Source organism: Hypanus sabinus, chromosome 10 (assembly GCF_030144855.1).
Source record: "Hypanus sabinus isolate sHypSab1 chromosome 10, sHypSab1.hap1, whole genome shotgun sequence".
Classification (NCBI taxonomy): Eukaryota; Metazoa; Chordata; class Chondrichthyes; order Myliobatiformes; family Dasyatidae; genus Hypanus; species Hypanus sabinus.
This window is the reverse complement of record NC_082715.1, coordinates 99,010,860-99,028,962: the sequence shown is the minus strand read 5'-3', so window position 1 is coordinate 99,028,962 and position 18,103 is coordinate 99,010,860.

The following is an 18,103-nucleotide window of genomic DNA, read 5'->3' as shown; positions in this document are numbered from 1 at the left end:
GATCCAGTTACAGAGGGAGGTGTTCAGGCCCAGTAGGCTCAGCTTTCCAATCAGTTTCTGAGGGATGATTGTGTTGAATGCTGGTCTGAAGTCTATGAACAGCATTTGAACATATGTCTTTTTTGTCCAGGTGGGTTAGGGCCAGGTGGAGGGTGAAGGCAATGGTGTCATCTGTTGAGCAGTTGGGACACTACGGAAACTGCAGGGGATCCAGTGAGGGGGGCAGCAGGGTCTTGATATGCCTCATGACGAGCCTCTCGAAACACTTCATGATGATGGATGTAAGTGCAATGGGACGGTAGTCAATTAAGCAGGACACTGAAGACTTCTTCGGCACGGGGACGATGGTGGCGGCCTTGAAGCACGCTGGAATGGTGGCATTGCTCAGGGAGATGTTGAAGATGACAGTGAGAACATCTGCTAGCTGGTCTGCACATCCTCTAAGCACTCTACCAGGGATGTTGTCTGGTCCAGCAGCCTTCTGTGGGTTGACCCTGCACAGGGTTCTTCTCACGTCGGCCACAGGGAGACACAGCACCTGACCATTTGTAGGAGGGGTGGACTTCCTCGCTGCTGCGTCATTTTCCACCTCAAACTGGGCATAGAAGTTATTCAGCGCATTTGGGAGGGAGGTATCACCTGCACAGTCAGGTGATGATGTCTTGTAATTGGTGACGTCCTGGATGCCCTTCCACATGCGCCGTGTGTCGCTGCTGTCCTGGAAGTAACTGTGGATTAGCTGGGCGTGTGCATGCTTTGCCCCTCTGATGGCTCGGGACAGTTTGGCCCTTGTTGTTGTTAAAGCTGCCTTGTTGCCTGCTCTGAAGGTGGAGTCGCGGGACCTCAGCAGCGTACGCACCTCTGCGGTCATCCAAGGCTTCTGATTGGCACGTATAGTGATGGTCTTGGACAGAGTAAGATCATCAATGCACTTGCTGATGTAATTTGTCACTGATGCTGTGTACTCCTCTAAGTTGTTAGAGTCGCCATCGGTTGCAGCCTCCCTGAGCATGTGCCAGTCAGTGTTCTCAAAGCAGTCTTGAAGAGCAGAGGTGGCTCCTGCTGGCCAGGTTTTCACCTGCTTCAGAACTGGTCTGGCGCGCCTGACCAGCGGACTGTATGCTGGGATTAGCATAACAGAGATGTGGACTGAGTATCCGAGGTGGGGGCAGGGCTCTGCCCGGTATGTGTCGGGGATGTTTATGTAAACTAGGTCCAATCTCTCTATACTCTGCTTCTGGGCTGGTGCTGTTAGTGGAACACCCTTCTGTGGATTGAAAATGGACACTAGTGCTTGATGGTGGTAGACACTCACCCAAACAAGTACTGGTTGAAACGTTCTGCACCCCAATGCAGACTCAAGGCCTCTCTGTCAATCATGCATAATTTTTCTCTGCAATGGTAAAGGAATGTGATGCAAAAGCTTTGAGGTGTTCACTTCCATCAGATGTAACATGTGATATAATTACACCTATACCTTAAGACAAGGTGCCACTAGCAAGCTTCACTGCATGATGTGGATCATAATGTGTGATGCAGTGTCTATTATCATTTCCTTTGCCTTTTGGAAAGCCACCTCACACTGCTTTGTCCATTGCCATTTCTTCCTGATTAGCAGTAATCAGTTCAAGGGGTATAGCATAGTATCCAGATTTGGCAGGACCTTGTTATAGTAATTGACAAATTTTAAAAAAGGACTGTAGTGGTAACAAATCCATTGGCCCTGGGGCATCCATGATTGCTTGAATCTTCTGAGCACACTTGTGTAATACTTTTGCATCAATGGTGTGACCATAGTAAGTGATGCTTGGTTTAAAGAATTCACATTTGTCACATCATGCTCTGAGCCCAAAATCTTCTAATTTTTTTCACACTGTCTTGAGATTTTGGAGATGTTCCTTGTCATCCTCACTATAAACAATAATCTTATGCAGGTAACACTGACAGCCTGGACAGCCTTGCAGCATCTGGTTTGTAGCTTTCTGCCGGAGTGCAGGGGCAGATGCTACTCCAAAAATAAACCTATTATAGTGATAAAGATCTTTGGGAGTGTTTATGTTGAGAAACATTTTGAACTCTTCTTCCATCCCCATCTATAAGTAGGCCTCAGTTAAGTCTACTTTGCTGAAGTGTTTTCTTTCAGAAAGGTCAGCAAGGATACCTTCCATTCTGGGCAGAGGGTATTGATCTATTTTCAGAAATGGGATGGTGGTGACATTAAAATCCCCACAGATCCTGACAAATCCATTCTACTTGGCTAATGGGATAATTAATGTTGTGTATGGACTCCGCTCAACCATGGAAAGAACTCCTTCAGCATCCATACAATCTAGCTCACTGGCTATTATATCACAGATGGTATAAGGAACTGGACGGGCATTGTAAAATACTGTTTTGGTACTTTTCTCTTCTACATACAGTCCATTTATTTTGTCTGCATGACATGCTCTTGCAGGATTAAGGTTATGTATTGCATTGTTCTGCTGCTGCAATAAAAAACAAACAAATTTCGTGACATATATGAGTGATCTTGACATGGGTGTCTATTGTGAACTGAAAGTGGGGGGGGGGGGGCAGGGAGAGTGGAGATTTTTGTGGAGAAAAGGGAAGGACAAGGAGGGATCAGGAAGCACCAGGGAGGCATTCTGTGATATTTAGTAAACCAATTGTTTGGAATCAAATGAAGTAGCCTAGTGTCTCAGGGCTGGGTGTGTCTGCAGCACTCACCACACCCCTGCCGCAACATTCCTTCTCTTCCACTTGTCCCACACCCCTACCTCAGCCCTCCACCCTTGTGAACCCCAACGTTCTTCACTCCGGCCAGATTTACAAAATTGCTCCCTGCGCCATGTTGGCAAATACAACACTGTAAAAAATCTAAGCACCTAAGACTTTTACAGAGTACTGCATGTGTCTAACTTTATTGCATTTTCTGCAATCGCATCTTTAAACCTGCAATGGTCTGGTGTGCATGAGCCCCTTCTATAAAGTTAACCCAAGTTGTTCATCCAGGCATATTTCAGTTCAGACATTGCAATTTTATTCACCCTCACTTTCATTTCTGACTGCAACTCAATTGTGTCTCTGGCTGCTGTTTCCATTGATAAGACCATAGGACCTCAAGATATAAGAGCAGAATTAGGCCAACGAGTATGCTCTGCCAGTTCATCAGGGCTGATCCAATTTTCCTCTCAGCCACAATCTCCTGCTTTCTGTCTGTATCCCTTCATGTCCTGACTAATCAAGAATCTATAAACCTCTGACTTAAATATACATAAAGAATTGGCCTCGACAGCTGCCAGTGGCCAAAAATTCTACCTATTCATTACTCTCTGGCTAAAGAAATTCCTCCTCGTCTCTGTTTTAAAAGGAAGTCCCTCTATTCTGATGGTGTGTCCTCTGATTTTAGACAATCCCACCATAGGAAACATCCTTTCCACATCCACTATATCAAGGCCTTTCACTATTCAAAAGGTTTTAATGAGGTCACACCTCATTCTTCTGAATTCCCATGAATACAAGCATAGAGCCATCAAATGGTCTGCATTGGACAAGCCATTTAATCTTGGAATAATTTTCGTGAACCTCCCTTTGAATTCTTTCCAGTTTCAGCAGATAAGGGGCCCAAACCTGCTCATAATACCCCAAGCAAGGCCTCACAAATGCTTTATAAAGTTTCACCATTTCATGCTTGTTTTTATATTCCAGTCCTCTTGAAGTGAAGGCTAACATCACATTTGCCTTCCTCACCACAGATTCTACCTGAAAATTAACCTTTAAGGACTCACAAATTCCTGTACATCTCAGATTTTTGTATTTTCTCTCCATTCAGAAAATAGTCAGCTGTTTCATTTCTTCTACCCAAATGCATGATCAGACATTTCCTGACACTGTATTCCACCTGTCACTTCTTTGCCTATTCTCCTAATCTGTCTAAGTCCTTCTGTAATATATCTCCTCAGAACTACCTTCCCCTACACCAATCTTCGTGTCATCTACAAATTTTGCATCAAAGCCCTCAATTCCATCATCCAAATCATTGACATATAATGTAAAAGACAAAAGGCGAAACCCCACTAGTCACTGGCAGGCAACCAGAAAAGACTCCTTTTATTCACACTCTTTGCTTCCTGCCAATCAACCACTGCTTTATCCATGCTAGTGTGGTGACTCACTTTCTGCGCAGACAAACCTGCTCACAAGTAGCCAGCACGCGGGGAGCAACTTTGGTAATGCACCTCTGACATAATTTCCGCCCAGAGAGGGTGGGCGCTAGGGATTAAATGCCAGCGCCGCGAAGTTTGAATAAACTAGTCTCGAAATGATTTACCGACTGTGTATCGTTGTCTCTAGCTCTGTATGCAGTACATCGCTTCACTAGAATCTTTCCTGTAGTACCATGGGCTCTTAACTTATTAAACCTGATTTTCTCATGTGGGGCACCTTGTCAAAGACCTTCAGAAAATCCAAGTACACAACATCAACTGATTCTCCTTTGTCTACCCTGCTTGTTATTTCTTCAAAGAATTCCAATAGATTTGTCAGGGAAGATTTTCCCTTGATGAAACCAAGTTGCCTATGGCCTATTTTATCATGTGCCTCCAAGTACCTTGAGACCTCATCCATAATAACCCCTGCCTGTATTCTTTTCCATTCAATTCTGGTCAACTCCTTTCTCTCAAGCCTCTATAATTCCCTTTACTCCACTGTAATACTGATACATCCAATATTATCTTCTCCTCAAATTTCCAGGTGAACTCAATCACATTAAGATCATTTGCCCCTAATGGTTCTTTTATCTTAAGATGTCTAATTAATTCTGGTTCATTACATAACAACCAATCCAAAATAGCTGATTTCCTAGTGGGGATCTTTAAAAAGCCATCTCGTAGGCATTCTAGAAATTCACCCTCTTGGAATCCTGCCACCAACCTGCATGTTGAAATCCCTATGACTATTGTAACACTACCCTTTTGGCATGAATTTTCCAATTCCCATTGTAACTTGTAGACTATAAACTTCCTACTGTTTGGGTGTCTGTATATCACATCATGGTCTTTTTTACCCTCACAGATCCTTAGCTCTATCCACAAAGATTCAACACCTTTTGGCGCTATGTCTCATCTTTCTAAAGATTTAATTTCATTTTTCACACCACACCCTTTACCTTGCTGCTTATTCTTTCAATAGAGTTGGTATCCTTGGACATGAAGCTCCCAGCTATAATCTTCTTTTAGTCTTGATTCGGTGATGCCTACAACATCACTCTTACCAATCTGTATCTGTTCATCGACCTTATTCTGCATATTGTGTGCATTCAAATATAATACCTTAAGTTCTGTACTCATCCTTTTCAATTTTGTCCACCTTGCAACTCATCCTGTTGACTGCAATTTTGTCTATCATCAGTGTCTCCTTACTCTGAGTCTCATTACACATTGCTTCTGCTTATTACCCAGCTACCTCATCTTTAGCACTATCACTCCCGTTCCCATGCACCTGCTAAATTAGTTTAAGCCCACCAAACAGCTCTAGCTAAACTGCCCACAAGGATATTGGACCTCCTCTGGTTCAGGTGTAACCTATCTCTTTTGAATAAGTTATACCTTCCCCAGAAGAGATCCCAATGATCCACATAAATCTAAACCCCTGCCTTCTAGACTAAGTTATCAGCCACACATTCATCTGCCAGGTCAGTAATACAGCTATTTCAACTGTTCTTTTAAATGTGAGTTAGACAGAGGCGGAGTCATGATTACGGTAAATTGTGACTCCTTTGTATTCATCTAAAAAAACAGCTTATTTCAACCTTTAATGTCTTTCCTGTTGCATGTGGCTGGACCCAAAGTTAGGAATCATTTTTGACTGTTTTCTTGTAAGATTCCACAAACTAAAAGATCTCCCTGCGCAAAATTAAGCCCATCTCTGAACTAACAATGCTTGGACAATTTCTTCAGTTCAGCTACATTCGTTGAATGAATGCCCCTTCCTTTTGATTCTGCTTATAAAACCTAATGTGTTCTACATTCAACAGTGCTTTCAGTTCTAAGTGTTCTTGCATTATGTTCATGATAGCTGCAAAGCTCATTTCAGCTGGTTTGGTTGGAGCAGTTAAACTTCTAGGAAAACTGTAAGCTTTTCCATCTATTGTACTCAGTAACACTGGCACACACTCTTCATTGGTTATTTCACTTCCTTCAAAATCCTGCTCAATTTTTTCAGTATAATCATCCAATTCTCTGTTGTCCAATTGAATGTGTATATTTTTGTGATGTCACCAGTCATTTCTGCTTTTAAAAAAAAATCATCACCTGGTAGTCACTGTTTATGAACCTGTGAATTTTGTTGATTTTCTACATTTTTAAAAACTTGACTGCCTCTCTCCTCTTCCAAAGAAACACATTGTGAGCTTTTTTTTAAACTTTAATCTCTCTTTCCTCTTCTCAAAGAAGAATATGCTGCACTTCAAGAGTTAGGTAGCCATCTTGGGTTCATTTTCATTTTGAAACTGACTTATCACCACTATAATGTTTTGTAACTCCAGAAACTAATCAAAAGAAGAACATGAGAGCTGGGATTCATCTCTATCTTGTTTATTTTCTATAGTGTGGTGCTCACATATGACATGGTAGGGTAATGACATATGCCATTTATGTACTTTTATATATGAACCATAATGAATCATGTAAACAGATAAAGAATGCAAAATCAAACAATATATTTACAATATTACTCCAATATTACTGAAATAAGGAAGCAGGGAGATTTTTTTGAAGGCCGTAGACAGATTAGGGCAATAAACAAATCAGTGGCATAAGGAATACAGTATTGGGAAGTGTAAAGAATAAAGGCATTGACTATTTTCTAAATGGAGCAAATACTGTACAGAAATCAGAGATGCAAAGGGACTTGGGAGTCTTCATGCAAAATTCCCTAAAAAGATTAACTTGAAGGCTGAGTTGGCAGTAAGGAAGGCAAGTGCAATGTTAATGTTTATTTATAGAGGATGAGAATATAAAAGCAAAGATGTAATGCTAACGCTTTATCAGGCAGTGGTCAGACTGTACGTGGAGTATTGTGAGTAGTATTGGGCCCCTGATCTAAGAAAGAATGTGCTGGCATTGGATAGAGTCCAGAGAGTTTATAGAAATTATTCTAGGAAGAATGTGATTAATGTATGAGGAGTGTTTGATGGTTCTGGGCCTGTATTCACTGGAGTTTAAAAAAGTGAAGGAGGGATCTCATTGAAACCTATTGAATATTGAAATATCTTGATAGAATAGATGTGGGGGAGTTTAGCCTTAGAATGGAAGGACATCCCTTTAGAACAGAAATAAGCTGGAAATTATTTAGCTAGAGGGTAGTGAATTTGTGGAATTCATTACCACTGGTAGCTGTGGAGATCAAGTTATTGAATATATTTAAAGCAGAGGTTGATAGGTTCTTGATTAGTAAGGGCATCAAAGGTTACGGATAGAAGACAGGATAATGGGGTCGTGAGAAATAATAAAACAGACATGATGAAATGTTGGTGTACACTCTATGAGCTGACTGGCCTAATTCTGATCCTATATTTTATGGTCTTATGGTTTTCCCACCAGACTATCTTCTTGGATCATACATGATCACTTGATCTGAACTTGATGCTGCAGCACCTCCCATTACTTCTGTTTTTGGTCCATTTCCCATTTTGCATTAATGTTTTATGCCAGCTCAAATTTCTTCCTACAAAGGCAGCCTCATCTATAGCTCTTGCGTATCTATTTGAATATTAGATCTGCAGTAGAACTTTAATTATCTTTTACTATGTGTGCTAGTTCATACATATATTTAAGTCTCGGAGCTCAATCCAACAATGAGTTGAAGTTGCAATGACACAACATATTTTCAGAAATACTCCACAAATGCAAGTCATCTTTCCTCTTTCATGTGGTGAGTTCCAAGCTTGTAACATTACAAAATCTCCAACAGTGCTGAGTTCAAATAGTTGAACAGTTTTTTCTGTTATTTCAGTAAATGGGATGTAAATAGTCCAATGGGGCACAAATAAATTTGCAAAGGTCTCAACTATTTGGCCTTATTTCCATTAATAGGATCACCCTCTTGAATTCTGTAACAAAATTCTCTTTCTATTTTGCTTCACATTCAAGTCTGTGTTTAATCGTGAGCTACTCACATTCACTCTCCCCGTGCAGTTACTTGATGTCCGAAAAAAGTTTTGTCTGTTTTGATGACTGTGATTCTCTGCTTCCAGTCCTCGTCACCGCTGTATACTCTCAGTAAAAATATACAGATTTTTATACACAATGACCTACAGGATCTCAAACATGGTGTATCGAGTTCATTCAGGGGTTCTATTCAGATTGTCTCTGCATGTGATGATATGCAGGTGGCTATCATGGCAAAAAATAATGCCTCAATCATCTTCATTCCTGTAGTACCTATAAATATATCTTCTCAAAGATAGCCTGCAATTTTGTTTTGTAACCATAAACAGCATCATCATCTACAGAAACAGTTGTTCACCATTATGTTCATTCATTGCATTGGATGGAAAAATGTGCCACACATTCCTAACATGTCATTATCAGCTTTACCTCTGATTTTGAAAAGAATTAAGCCAATTGCTCACTACAGGGATGTGATGCTTTGTGCAGCCTAGGAGACTTCAGGGCCAAAGCAGTTGATATTTTACTTGTGAGCACAAATATTGCTTTAGGGAATGGTTGCAAAGTTCAAAGTACATATATATTATAGAACCTTGAAATTCATCTCTTAACAGGCAGCCACAAAACAAGGAAACCCAAAAGAACCCATATAAAAAAAGAAGACCATCGTGCTCAAACTCTCAATGTACAGAGCATAAAAAACACATCAAGCCCAAGAAGAAAGACCATCAGGTCTGTATCCAAGCTGTATTACTCTATGACTCTCTACTCTATTCAAGGCTTTCAAATAGTGGAAATATCTCAATGTTTATCCTGTCATCAACAAAAAATTCTCCTGCAGCAACTCAGCAGGTCGAGTGGCATCTGTGGCGGCAATAAAATTATTAATGTTTCAGGTTGAAATGCTGCATCAGGACTGGGTTTGACATGAAATGCTTCTTAACCTGCTGTGTTCCTCCAGCAAATTGCAGCTCCTGATTCCAGTGTATGCTGTCTCTCCTGTCTTGCCCTCTTATAACCTTACACGTTTCAATATGTTCACCTCTCATTCTTCTAAACTCTAAAGAATATAGTGACAGAATTATTCAGCAAAAGCTCATGCACTTCCTCCCACCAACTTCCCATTTCCACTAATCCTTCTGTAATCCAACTGATTTCTTTATACCACAACTCTTCCCAGATTCTACCACTTGCCAACACACCAGGGATAACTTTTAATGGCCAATTAACCTCCACGTGGGAAGAAAAAGGAGCATCCAGATGAAATCCATGCAGTCACAGGGAGAATACACACAGTCATCACCCAAGGACAGGATTGAACCTAAACTGCTGCAGTTGAGGGGCTGTGCCTCTACCAGTGTGCCACTCTGATGTTAGATCTAACTTTCTTTTGACAGCCATAAGAGGACAACCCTGTTATCCCTAAAATTAGCATAGTGATCTCTTGTGGATAGACTCCAATGCAAGACTGTCCTTTGTGAAATAAAATGACCAAACTGTACACAGTAGTCCAGGTACAGCCTCACCAGCACCTTGTAAAATGGTAGCAATAATTCTCCATTTCTAAACTCCAAATATCTTAAAATAAAGTTTCAGATTTATTTACAACATGTACATCAAAACATACAGTGAAATGCATCATTTGCTTTAACTACCAGTACACATTCTAGCGGCAACACAACATGCCCAATTTGCTCAGCAGAGTAACACACAATACAGCAAAAAGGAACATTCCAGACAACAACAGTGAAACAAGCCTTATTCCTTCCTCTGTACCACCCACTCACCCACATACATACATTGTCCTCTAACCCCAAGATAGGCCATTTTTTTTTACCTACAACCTCCAGTAGATTTGCAGACACTGGGCTGCAACTTCCCCAGAGGTCTTGCAGAGACTTGGGCTGCAGCCATATGGCCGCAGTTTCTGGACTTTTGATTGATCAATGGGCTTCAATCTGGACCTCATTTGCCTCCCTAACACCTTGCTGTACTTACATAACACCTTGTGTGATTTATTCACAAGAACACCTGGATCTTTCTGTACACCAGTTATTTGTAATCTCTCTCTGTTTTGATAAAAATCTGCCTTCTGATTCATCCTATTTAGGTGCGTGACTGCACACATTCCTGTATTAAACTCGTATTTGTTATGTTTCTGCCAGCTCAGTTAATCTATCTATATCCTGTTGCAGAGTTCCACATCCTGAATGTACCAAGCCCTCCCACATATTTTCAAGTCATCAACAAACTTGCACATGCACTCTTGCTACCTGTGCCAGATAGTAAACAATTGAAGACTATGAGTTGATCCTTGGGACATACTGTATCACTAGTTATTTTCTTCTAGCCATAAAAAGGTTCACTTAGAACCATAGAACGTTACAGCACAGAAACAGGCCCATCTTGGCTGCGCCAAACCATTTTTCTGTCTAGTCCCACTGACCTGCACCTGGACCATATCCCTCCATACACCTCTCATCCACGTACCTGTTCAAGTTTTTTCTCAAATGTTAAAACTGAGCCTGCATTTACCACTTCATCTGACAACTTAGTGCAGCATTCTGCATTTTATATAATAACCAGCCTTCAATCAATGGCGACAAAGTTTACTTAATATTGTGAACGGTTACCTTTATGAGAAACTTTGCCAAATGCCTTTTGGAAATCCAAATATATCATATCTTCAGGTTTCCTTTCAATCACTCATAGGGCACCACAGTGGCATCACTCTGGATCAGGTTACATATTCAGTTTCAGAAAAAGTCCTTCCTTCACTCATCCGCAAATGAACAAATGTAATATATGAAAACTAGGATAAATAATGTTTTGATGCAACATCTATAGCTTCATTATGCTGAATATTGGTTCCCTCCAGGATGTGCGCCCAGCCTGCTGCTGACAAATGACTGTGCTGCTAGATCCAGTTCAATTGAATCATCATGTTCACCGAGGACACAACAGTGTTTGGCCCCATCAACATGGATGACAAGGTATTGTTCAGAGACGAGGTAGAGCAGCTTGTGTGATGGGGTGAGCACAACAACTTTAGTGGACGCGCTAAAGAGATGATTGTGGCCTTTAGAAAGGCACAGGCTGACCACTCTTCACCGCCCATAATCGGCCCCTCTGTAGAGAGAGTTAAGAGCACCAAGTTTCGGGGAGTGTGTAATAGTAGGCAACCGTCGATCCCAGGGGACCACGGGTTTGCGTCTCTGGTGCAACCCTGGTCGGGAAGGTTTGAAGAACCGGCTGTTGCCCATGCAGTGGGTTCCCCCTCTCCACATCACTGATGTAGTCCAAGGGAAGGGCAAGTGCTGATACAGCTTGGCACCAGTGTCATCGCAGAGGTTGCCAGAGTGAAGTTGTAAACAACATCAAACTGCCTTAGGGACCCTGGCTCCGGATTTTTTCCTCAGGGTTTACTCCTGAAGCTTTTCTGATGGGTGGGTATGGCCGCAAGGCAGCGGAGGTTTAAAATCAGAGTTTTCCTTCTCATAGACAGGCTGCCGTCCAAGGCAGACGAGCCCCACCTATCTAAAGCAACTGTGGTTTTGAGGCACCATTGGTCCACCTTTGCCCCTTCTTTTGCCAGTTCTGCCAGGCCTAGTAGCTAAGCCACACGTGAAAGCCAAGAGTTGGACTTGGTTGTCAGAGACTGTTAGAGATGCACGCCATTTGGAGCACATTATAGGTAATGAGAGCTTATCCTCACCTCTGGCTATAACAGCCTTAGGAACCTGGGAGTGCAAAATGAAGGATGATCTCATCTGGTCTCTTAACACTACCTCTTCAGTGAAGGAAGTACAGCAGCATCTCCACTTCCTAAGGAAACTGGGGTGTGGGGGAATGCAAGTCTCTCTCCAACCTCCCCCTCTACCCCTCCTATTCTAACCAACGTTTACAGCAGTACTATTGAGAGTGTCCGGACCAGCTGCAGCACTGTCTGGTGTGGAAATTGCAAGGCAGCTGACAATACGATCCTAAAAATGATTGTGAAGACTGTCGAGAGGAACACCCTTTCTGCCCGTCCGAGATATTTATCAGGAGCACTGTGTATGGAGGGCCCTTTGCTTTGTCAAGGGCCCCTCCCATCTGTCCCACAATCCCTTTGACCCCCTACCATCAGGCAGGAGGTACTGTAGCATTAGGACAAGGACTGTTAAAATAGGAAACAGCTTCTTCACCCAGGCTGTGAGACTACTCTCACTGCCACCATCTAGGTCTCACCATGTATAAAGCACCAGTAGCATTATACTGCTTACATTTTAACTTGTGTCCTAAATGCATCTTATGGTAAATAACAGGCTTCTAGAATAGAAGCATAGAAAACCTACAGCACAATACAGGCCCTTCAGCCCACAATGCTGTGCCGAACATATAGTTACTTTAGAGGGTTACCCATAGCCCTCTATTTTTCTAAGTTCCATGTACATATCCAGGAGTCTCTTAAAATACCCTATAATTATTCGCCTCCACCACCATCACCTGCAGCCCATTCCACATACCACTCTCTGCGTAAAAAAAACTTACCCCTGACATCTCCTCTGTACCTACTTCCAAGCACCTTAAAACTGTGCCCTCTCTTGCTAGCCATTTCAGCCCTGGGAAAAAGCCTCTGACTATCCACATGATCAATGCCTCTCAATGAAGAAGGAGGGTGTTATTAGAAGGACATAAAGTAGATGCTAATTATGGAAGAAAAGATCTCCTTACAACAGAAAAAAAAGCTCACTTTATGTTAAGCAATATTTTATGTGTTAAGGTCGCCAGTACCTTTGACATCTGACAGGACTACTCTCTCATCTCAGACTTCAAACACTTGATGTAGTATGCAAGTTTACAATTCAACAAATTCCTGTTATAGACTATTATCCAATTGACATTATCAGTTGGCGGTATACATGCATATGATTAGTCAGGGTATGAAGTGGTACGGGGAAAGGTGGAAGATTGAGTTGAGATTGACCCCCTACCATCAGGCAGGAGGTACCGTAGCATTAGGACAAGGACTGTTAAGATGGGAAACAGCTTCTTCACCCAGGCTGTGAGACTACTCTCACTGCCACCATCTAGGTCTCACCATGTATAAAACAACAGTAGCTCTCAATAATAAAATGGCAGGTCAAGTTCAATGAACCAAATGGTCTAATTCTGCCCCTGTATCTTATGGTCTTATCTAGTTGAATGACAATAAACTTGAATTAAGTTACCTCCCTCTCAACCACATAGATTGGTGTGTGTTCTCAAGGATGTGGCACATCCTTGGATAACTGGTAAACTACTTGTTTGCTTTCACTATTTTTGTTACATTAATTCCATTATTGCCCTGTAAACTCTAGTCCACTTATTCCTTGCTTAATAGGAACTAGATAAAGAGTTAGTTTTGTAAATAGAAACAAACTGTTGGTAAACTTGCTGCAAGACTCTCATAGTTATCAATCTCCCAGTGTAAACCTCACTGTGCATTGAGGCAATAAACCAGCAATGAATGTTAACCAGGAAAGTAATCAAGATTGCAAGCAAATGGAAAGCTGGACAGATAAATAATTGAAATTATAATCTGATGATGAGGTCCAAATTTGTGCAGTGGAGACCAGGGCCCTGTAGCAACTTCCCTCTGCAACTACTTACCCCATTGCACCTCACTCCATCTTGTGGAAATAGGAATGATATGACAAAACTTCTGTTTTTCAGTCTAATGATGCAATTTCCTCACAGAAAAGTTCCACAAGCTATAGTTAGGTTAATACTGACACATTAAAATTACTAGGCCATTGGGAATAATACAGCTCCCCCAACTGCCTAACAGAGCTGTGGGATTTTATATATCCAACTCAGAGAGTAGATTGGGCCTAATTTTTCCTTTCATCTGTTAATATAGCTCTTCTGCTGTACTCCACAAGCCCAGTGGAGACATTTTATACAGGCCTCTGGAGTTGACTTGGAAAACATAATCTTCTCATTGGCAGGTGAGAACGTTAATCCAGAAATGGAATGATCTGTGACCTCTGTTGTCTCAACTGCAGAGAAAGCTGCATGGTTCTCATTTATTAAATATGATCATTCCTTCCATGAATACACTTTATAACTCTCTTAATGAGCTGAATATTTTTTCCATCCACAGTCGAGATCACACTGGAGGAGACCAACATGCACAGCATGCACCTCCACTATGATAATGCAATTCCAACACTGATGGAAAAACATGTTCTTCTCAGGCAGATCCTTTGCTCCCAGTTGAAAGAAGGTCAGTGAGCTCCTGGTGGGCAAAGGAAAAGCTTCCAAGATAGCGTCGAAACCAGCCTGAAGAAATTTAACATGACATCTAAAAATGGAGAAGACATTGCACTCAATAGATAGAACCCGAGGAAATGTGTTCAAGAGGGAGCTGCACCTCATGAGAGCGACGTCTGCTGTGCCACAGAGAACGAGCAGCGGCTGTGAAAAGGAAAGACTGAGCAACCAAAAGACCCAACCACTCACCACAGCCCACACTGCACCAGAACATGTGGATCCCAGATCAGCCTCTACAGCCAAAAGACAAGGAGAACATCATACTCAACTTGAAGGATTGCACAACTCCCTGTTTTCTCTCTATGTTGTAGTCTGTGGCGGTGATTACTGAAGGAACCCTGCTCAAGAAAGCACTGGGAAGGATTGTTTAGGGATTCGGGTGTCCTGTCAGACCATCCTAACACAATTTGTCCAGTTTCTCCAACAGCATAAGTGTCCCACTGAAAGATCTAGGCCCAAACGTCAACTGTTCATTTCCCTCTATCGATGCCATCTGATCTGCTGAGTTTCTTCAGCATTTTACATTTGTTTCTTCAGCGGCATGGTTCATTTTATTCAATTGCAGGGAATAATTATTTCCAGTGACATATTTACTCTCCCATCTTACATCAATATTTTTCTTCTGCCTGCTCTGTATGATTGGAAAGGTAATTTTGGTTACCTTGAGCAGCTTCCCTACAGTAATCACCACCACAAACTACAACATAGAGAGAAAACAAGGAGTTGTGCAATCCTTCGAGTCGAGTATGATGTTCTCCTTGTCTTGGTCCTCAGATGGCTGTAGAGGCTGATCTGGGATCCACATGTTCTGGTGCGGTGTGGGGAAGAGTAAGTGGTGGCTGTGGTGAGTGGTTGAGTCTTCTGAGTCTTTTTCACAGTTGCTGCTTGTTCTCTGTGGCACAGTGAGGTCATTCACATGTGGCACAGTGAGGTCATTCTCATGTAGAACAGCCTCTTGAACAGATTTCCTCAAGCTGTATCTATCGAGTGCAATATCTTCCCCATTTTTAGATGTCATGTTGAATTTCTTCAGGCTGATTTTGTTATCCTTGAAGCGTTTCCTTCGGTCACCAGGGGCTCACTGACCTTCATTCAACTGGGAGTAAAGGATCTGCTTGGGAAGATATGTGTTGGGCACCCAGATGACATGACCTATCCATCAGAGTTGGTATTGCATTTTCATAGAGGAGATGTTGTTCATGTTGGCCTCCTCCAGTACACTAGTGTCAATGTGTCTGTCCTTCCAGCAGGGGCTTGACCACTATAATGAATGCTGCTTCTGAATCTTCTTCTGGGTTTAATTATGATTTATGTTTATGATAATGGCAGCCATTCACCAGCCTTTAAGCATTTACCAGTTGCATTAGTATTGAAGCCAAGACAAAGCAAATCACAAATTAAGAAGTTTTATGATAAATAATTAAACATAAACACACAAAACTATTGAATGATCAAAAATAGTTAGGCCTTCTTACATAACGCTCAGCTCTTCTTATATACAAAATAGCAGTTCTTCCTTCTCTCTTTTTGAACAGCATTTTCCCAAGGAAGTTCAGGAGGTTCAGGTTTCCCAGTGTTTCATCAGAAATTCCAGATCATCTCTGCTTTGTGTTGGAAATCAGTGCTACACATAAGGTAAAAGGTATTACCTAAAGGGATGATTGCACACGAGAAGACCTATCCAGGTCTTACCTGGCTATGGGATAACCTACCTGTTCACTCATATATGCTAATGGTATTCCTCAATGCAGACACTAAAATTCCTCTGGACTTTTAATCACCTCAATGATCTTCAGATCTCATGATCAACTGAAGAACCCGGACCAGTCAGTCAGGCGCGGTGCCTTTAAGGCACATTGGCTTGGCCAAGACTGAGGCAGGAGAGGGAGAATCCAAGCCAGGCTGAAGTGCAGAGGGATGAGGCCTCCTCTACCCAGCATCTCAGGCAAGTATGCAGTCGCTGGAGAATGTTTGAGGATCTAAAGGCAAGACTGCTGTATCGGAGGCAGATGAAAGTCTGCTCTATTGAAAAGAGGTTATCTACAGATATGTCGCAGTCAGACCAGAATGATTCACAGAATAGACTGAGCTGTGGACTTGGGTAAGGCAAAGAGAGGAGGAGTGTGTTTTATGGTTTTCTCTCGCAGGTGCTCTGACATGGCAGTTCAGTCGAATTCATGTTGCCCTGACCTGTAGCACCTAATGGTCAAATGCCATCCATTCTGTATTTATCTTGGCAGTTCCCATCCGTGAGCCTGATCACAGGTTATATACCACCAGTGGCTGACTATAATCAAGCATTCTTGGCTCTGCATGATGTTGTTTGCAAATAATAAACAGACCATCCCAACACAATTCAAATTAGAGTCAGAGATTCTAAGTAGCCATATTTGAAGGAAAAAACAGCCTGTAACCTGCAGCAACAGAGGTCCCAACGAATTAGACCACTGCTATTCTAAGATAAGGAATGCCTACCTCTCCTTGCCCAAAGCGGATTTTGGTAAATCAGATCACTGGGTTCTCCTCCCTACATACAGGCAGAGGCTGAAAAGTTGGGCTGTAGACAGTAGGACAACTATGTGGTTGAGGGAGGCAGAGGAGCGATTACAGAACTGCATTGACTTAGTGGACTGATCCGTGTTCATGCACTCCTCTGGAGATTTGAATGAATACACCATAGTTGTAACAGATTTTATTAAAACAGTCCCCACAAAATCATTCTGTCTTCCCCAATCAGAAGCCCTGGATGAATCATGAGATCCAAAATCCGCTGAGGGCCACATCAGAGGCACTCAAGTCTGTAGGAGCTAGAAGAGGTGCAGGTGTGACCTCCAGAAAGCCATCTCACAAGTGAAGTGGAGATTCCTGAACAAACTTGAATCAGTGAGGGATGCTGGACAGCTTGAATGCTATCATCTCCTACAAAGTTAAATCATGTGACATGGGAGACAGCAAGACTTTGCTTCCAGATGACAGCAATGTCCTTGATGCTCGCTTTGACCATCAGACCATGGAGAAACCATTGCAAACCTCCACATTGCCCAATGATTCTAAGATCTCAGTCTCTAAAACTGACTTGCGGACAACCTTCGGGGAGGTGAATCCACCAAAAGCATTCAGACTGGACAGGGTACCTGGCCACATGCTAACGATCTGTGCTGACCAACTCTGGCTGGTGTGTTCATTGAGCCCTTTAACCTCTCGCTTTGGCAGTGTGTGGTCCCTACCTGCTTCAAGCATACTGGTGCCTAAGAGTGTATTGACCTGCCTCAATGACTATTGCCCAGTTGCACTTACATCCACAGTGATGGAGTGTTTTCAGAGGTTGGTGATGAAACATATTAGCTCTTACTGCTTGAGAGTCAACTCAGATCCATTCCAATTTGCCTACCGGAGCAACAGGTCAACAGCAGATGCCATCTCATTGGCTCTTCGCTCAATCCTGGAACATTTGGACAGCAATGGTGCATAGATCAGGATGCACTTTATTGACTACAGCTCAGCATTCAATACCATCATCCCCTCAAAACTAATCAATAAGGTCCAAGATCTTGGCCTCAATACTTCCTTATGTAATTAGATCCTTAATTTCCTCACTCACAAATCTCAGTCAGTTCTAATTAACAATAATGTCTCCT